Source organism: Buceros rhinoceros, unplaced genomic scaffold, assembly GCF_000710305.1.
Source record: "Buceros rhinoceros silvestris isolate BGI_N320 unplaced genomic scaffold, ASM71030v1 scaffold11035, whole genome shotgun sequence".
NCBI lineage: Eukaryota > Metazoa > Chordata > Aves > Bucerotiformes > Bucerotidae > Buceros > Buceros rhinoceros.
The window spans coordinates 7538-13551 of record NW_010413440.1 but is presented as its reverse complement, the minus strand read 5'-3'; the positions used below and the strand labels follow the sequence as shown (position 1 = coordinate 13551).

The window sequence follows — 6014 nt, the reverse complement described above, 5'->3', positions numbered from 1 at the left end:
AATCCGCTGCCTTGTAAGCAGAGAGCCGGGCAGAGCAGCTGGGTGCTCTGCAACTCCCCTGGAAGGGATTTATGGGTCCCTGATCCAGCAGACACTGCTAGTGGCATGGGAATCCGCATAGGAGAGGTGCACAACCCTGCTGCTGCAAACCTGCCTTTGATGCTTTGCTAGGATCTTGGGGGTGGTGGGGGGTGGGGTGGCTGCAGAGGGCAGAGGCTGAGAGAGCTGCATCTCAGCTGGCTCTACCTACTCAGCCAATGAAAACAGCATCCCCGTGACAGCATCCCTGAGCACTGGGGGACAATGTGCGAGGTGCCAGTGACATGGGGTCTGCACTAAGGCCCCCAGCATGGTCCAGATGGCTCTGGAGAGTAAACTGGTGAGCAGGAGAGCATGGTCTGCTGCCTGTGCTGCTCCAGGTATCTCCTGGAGCATCCTGGGCTGCTCCTGCATGCACCCTTCCAGCAAGTGTACCTGCCAGCTCTGGGGATCTGGGCTGGGGGGAGCCTGGGGGACTGTGAACTTTATTTAAGATTAATCCAAGCCTGGATCAATTCTGAAGGACCAATTCCCCTGGCCAAACCACATCACTGCTCCCCTGCCCAGGGCCTCAGGGTCCCACTGGATTGCTCCTGTCTGGATGGTGCGGGCCAGTTCCGTGGGGACAGCGGGTGACCGGCTCATGGCCAGCTCTCTCAGCACAGTGGGTGCAACAGGTGGTCTGTGGCCAGCTCTCCCGGCACGCTGGGACAGCAGCCCCAGAGCAGCTGGAGCAGACGTGCAGTTAGGAGCAGGATTAAAGCCAGGGGAGGAGATAGAGGAGTAAACCTAATGGAGGTCTTTAAAATGGACTTTGCTGTTGTTTTAAAGATTAGTCTCCCAATAAGTCAGATGCAACCCCCCTCATGGCTCTTTCCTTGCTCTCCCATGTGCTTCAGTGTTCATCCCCCATCCCACCACTGTTCCTGCACAAACTTCAGTGGGTGCTTCCCCAAACCCTTTCACTCTATTCCTGTGCTATAAAAGAGCCACGGGCAGGTGCAAACTAACAGAGGGTTTGAAAGCTGCAAACACCAGAAAGCCCAGCGGGACTGGCCGTGACCTTCTGTGCGGGGCAGCAGCCGCTCTTTTCCCGTGGGAGCTATCAGGGAGATGAAAGCCACTGGCTGTACCTGCATGGGGCCGCGGCGCTGTGAAATACAATCTGCTCATTAGCTGCCATGACAAAGAGGTTTCCGTACGCCGGCTGGGCGTGAGGCAGCTGCCTGCTGAGAGAAGGGTCCCGCCGCTGCAGAGTCAATCGTGACTCTGGCTGACAGCTTCTCAGGGAGATGGGAACATCGGCTGAGCTCCCCACAGCAGCCTTTGCATCTCCTCCTCCTCCCCTGCCACTGCTGATCCCTGCTTGTCAGATAAGAGGACAGAGTGTTTTGGAATGCTGAGTTGAAGCTGAGCCTTTTACAGAGGTGTCTTTCAGCACCAGGTAGCTCCATGGTCCAGGTCGAGTTTCCTGCATGGTCTAGGGATGGCGCAGTGATGCAAATACAGCCCTCCAGCCTTCTGGTAAAGATCTTCTTGTATAAAAACCAGGTGATTTGTAGTCCATTGCCGCACAAGCACTGCGCTGCTCCCCCGAAAGTCCTCCTCCCTGCCCTTCAGCTGGGCCCTTCCGATGATGCTGCTGGTTTTGCTTGTGTTAGTACTGTCTCTGTTAGGGCATGTTACAACAGATGGCATAGAGAAGCTTGAAAATGTGATGTGGGTGCCACGTTGGGGATCGGGGAATGCAGATAACAGGCGTTGCGTGGTTGGGCGCCACTATGGAAGTCTCAGCTTCTAAACCACCACATTTCTTTCTGCCTCTCCCTCAGGACTACAGTCTCTGTTTGTTATGTACAAGGGAAGGAGCAAGCAAATCATTCCACCGCTGTATGTATAGCAGGGTGATAGTCACTGTCGTGGGCCATCCTGTGAGCTAGCGAGGGATACCAGCACGTCGGACAGGCAGAGAACACGGCTGCTCTGTGGGCATGGGCGCTGGTCAGCAAACATGGGCAGCCTGGTGCCGCTTGCTCTGTGTTTTCTGAGCGTTAGCCTTGGCTCGGAGCTAAATTTATACACTCGGGCTGTTTCAGTGGGAAATGCAAGAACATCTGGGAATAGTTGTTTGCAGGGATACAGTGAAACCTTGAAAGTGGAGGTTTGAGCTGGTCTGTCCCCGGCTTGATGCTGGCGCAATGCAGCCTGACTCCCCGAAAAAGGTCTTGGGTGGCACTGGTGTGGCTAAGAGGCACTGCAGTTTTGTGGTGACATTAGAGATGTTCTCATCTCTGCTGGGCTTTCTGCGCACAGCTGGCTCATAAGTTAAGCAGCATTTTGTGGCTTCTGAGGCATCTTGCAACGGGCATGGTCTTTGCACCCCCATCCAAGTCCTTCACCCTTGAAAGAGCAGATCTGAGTGCCTGTCCTGGCTGCAGAATTGCCCGTACACCCTCTACTCAGAGTTGGTGCCAACAAAATCCCATGCAAGACTGCGGGAGGAGAAGGCAAGGCCATCTCTCTGTGCCTCCTTCCAGATCTGAGGAAATGGGTTTCTCATGGAGGACTAATGGTGAGCAAAGCAGGAGAAACTGGGTGACATGAGGTTCTCTGCCCTTGGCACAGGTGTGATCAGGATGAAGAATAGAAATGCTCCAGCTGACCTTAATGCAACTGAGCTCAAGTGTTTTAATGCCTTGTTATTTCTGAGATAACTTTTCATGTATGGTTGGAGTGCTTTTTCTTCCTGAGTGACTGGGGCAGCCAGCTGTATAATAGTCAGGGCTTGTGCTTGAGAAGACCTTCAGATAAAGCCTCTTGCAGGTCTGCCAGTCTGCTTGCCTGCACCTAAACCCATCTGTACACGTGTGTGGGAGTGAGAAGCAGAGGAAAGGAGGGCAGGAAGAGCACTGATATTCACCCTTCACAGGGCAGTACCTTTGAAATGCCGCTCTGGCGTTTAGTAGCTCTAGGCTCATTTCAGGCACGCACTCTACATACTCTAATCCTTTTTCCTTACTATCTCTCTGAAGCAGTCCAGAGGGATGCAATACATTTATTTCACTAGAGAGCCCTCCTGGTAGGTGTGAGCTTTCTCTTCAGACGGTTACAGCATGTTAAAGACCTTTCTGAATGCTCCTCCACGTGGCTCTCGCCTCTTTTTTATCCATCCTTGGTAGAGATTTCTGCCCCCTTAATGCACAGCGCTGTAAGATTATAATTATACGTGAAAAAACTTGGGCACGTTTCTAGGCAGAGCCCGAGCAACACAGACACTATGGAAAAGCCAGAGCTGAAATCCAGACTTCAGTTTCCTGATAACTGTGGCTCCTCTTGGACTTTCTCCTAAAGACTGTGGATGGTGAGATACTTGGTTCTCCTGGGTTAGGTAGATGCTAAAACCTCCTTTCTATGTATAAGTTTCATAAGCAGCATGAAAAAGGCCCAGAGGGATCACAGAGCAAAGCTCAGCCAGGGCTGCCTGCTCAGCTGTGGTGGCAGAAGACAATATGATATTGCCTGTGAATTGATGGCGTCCTTGAGAAAGCATTGCAGCAGTGCGGAGGTCTGTGCCTGACGGTGCCATGATTGGACGCTTGGATGCTGCGGGTGATTTTTCATCTCCTTTGCTTAGCCCAAAGGCACTGAGGAGCTCAATGGAAAAGTTACAGTCTGTCCTGGAGGAGGGAGGACCCTGGGATCAGTCAGGTCTGTCCTTAGTGATCTGTCCGCTTTCCAACCAAACATTCATAAAAGCCCTGTTGTGAATCAGCTCGGTGCCAGTTGTCCGCCATCCCCAGCATCCCTTGGGGTCCGCAGGGCAGAGCCACGCTGCAAGCCATGCCTTTGGGCTGCACATGGCGATTCGGCATCACTGGTGCCTGCTCCACCCGCCCTGAGGCCCTACCCAGGAGGTCGTGGGCTGGGCTCCCAATCTCTGGTGCACAGAGGCAAGAGGCCCACTGGTGAGGGGCTGTGCTGGGTGCCGGGGCTGGGAGCAGGTCCCACAGACACACTCCTGAGTGTCGCACGTACGCACTCCCCAGTGCGCTCATTAGCTGAGCTGGCTTGGCTGGAGGTGCTGCTAATTGCAGCTGGAGGTCCCAGCCGTCTTCCCAGATGGTGCCTCCCCCATCCCATCCCTGCGCTGTGCGGGAGGGGGCCCTCCCTGGCCCAGAGCTGCAGGGGCCAGGTCCTCGCCCACCTGTGCCCATCCTCACCCTGCTGTCTGCTCGCCCGGTGGCTGCCTGGCTAGTGGGCTGGGCAGCGTCCAGAGGTGAGGAGGAGACCTGGCATCCGTAGGGGAAGCGTGCGGAGAGCCCTTTTCTGCAAGCACTCATGCTCCCACCGCCGAGCCTGGCCAGCTGGCTGTGGGGCCGGGGGAATTCAGCCCTGCTGCTGCGCCGGCCCATCTGCACGCCCAGCACTGAGTCACCGCTCTGTGCACATGCAGCCGGCCAAGCTGCCAGGGATAGGATCCCTCTGAAAGGGACCCTTGGCTCTGGGGTCACTGTCGGGGAGAGGGCAGCTGGGTCAGGCTGTAGCATGCCACGTGCTGTGCAGAGGCATGGCCCCAAGCCTGGGGCAACAAAGGGTGGAGATAGGGAGCAGGTCCAATGGAGCTTGTACACACATGGAAACTGTTCCTAATGACCATAAATCTGCCACGTGGGCGTCTGGCACCCCCATCTGCCCCGCACACTGGAGCGCTGGCGCTGTCAGGAGCGACGCCTGCAGATAGGGAAGGGGTGGGAGAGGCAAGGATGGGCAGGAGCAGCCTACGGGACATCCACTTCGGCCATGTGAGGGAGGGACGAAGTCCGGGCAGTTCAAGTGTGTGCAGGGGAAAGGCTCTCCCAGGAGATGTCAAGCCAGAGCATTGCTGAAGGGCAGAGCAGAAACGGTGCCCTGCAGAATCTTGCCGGCCAGCCTTGACACAAGCTCCTAAAGCAGGCCTGAGCAGGGCATCCCCTCCACTGCCTCATGCTTTCAACCATGATCATACCATGCCTCAAGGACTGTGGCATCCTCTGTTCTCTTTACCCTTGCTGCATTCAGCCTTCCAGGAGCTCTAAGTCTGCTCTGAGGCTCGTTTTATCCGCAAACAAGAAGACAGATTTAAAGCGCCTAAACTCTGCTTGCTGTCACAGCGAGTTAAGGGGCCTTTCCCTCTTAGTGCACCATAAAAAAAGTGTATATACTTGGACTCTCAAATGCATCAAAGCTATGCTGTGGCTAGCAGCTCTGGCACCCACATGCTAGAGCTGCAGGACACGTGCAAACCCAGAGCCAGGGTGCTCCTCCTGCACTAGAGACGGGGGCAGAAACACATTGCACCTGGGACCAGCAGCAAATGCTTCTGCTTAGAAGGATGGACACAGCCCACATCTCCCAGAGGCACCATGCTAGTGACAGATCTGTCCACCTTGGTGACAGAGTCATCCCAGGGCTGTGGAGGAGGTGGGGGAGCAAGACCCTTCCCAGGGCGGGCTGGTGCTTACCAGCAGGGCAGAGAGAAGTAGTGTTATGGTGAAGAGCAGCAGCAGAACAGAAAAGAGCAAAGAAGTTGCATTTGGTTTCCAAGCCCTCTGATCCGGCAGCTCCGCTCCCTTCCTGTGGCCTCCATCGCCTGGACCCTGTTAGGGAAAGGTGATGACAAAAGAGAGAGGTTTGGCTGTTCCTCCATCTGCTCAGCTCCCCAGGAAGGTGGAGGCCCCCGGGCCATACAAAAGCCAGCCTTCCATAAGCCCCCTTAAGCGCACAGGGTGCACGACGTGGCCACAGCAGCGACTGTTCTGCTCTACAGAGCTGTTCCTGCCCTGGCGAATGGAGCTGTCGCCGTCCCTCACTGCGCCTGCCTTGTCTCCTCTCCCTCCTTAGCTGAAAGGCACTGGGGTGCAGGGCTAGCAGCTCCTCCTGCCATGCTTCAGCTGTGGACTGCTTGCTGGCAGAGAAAGATACCGGGAAGATAGGAT

General features: G+C 55.5%; 1 protein-coding gene across 1 annotated transcript in view; it reads left to right on the top strand.

Moving 5' to 3' along the window:
• Window positions 1–6014, top strand: part of HPSE2 (heparanase 2 (inactive)) — a gene marked incomplete at both ends in the record, with an annotated part of 98119 nt that overhangs the window by 84925 nt on the left and 7180 nt on the right. The window lies entirely within an intron of this gene.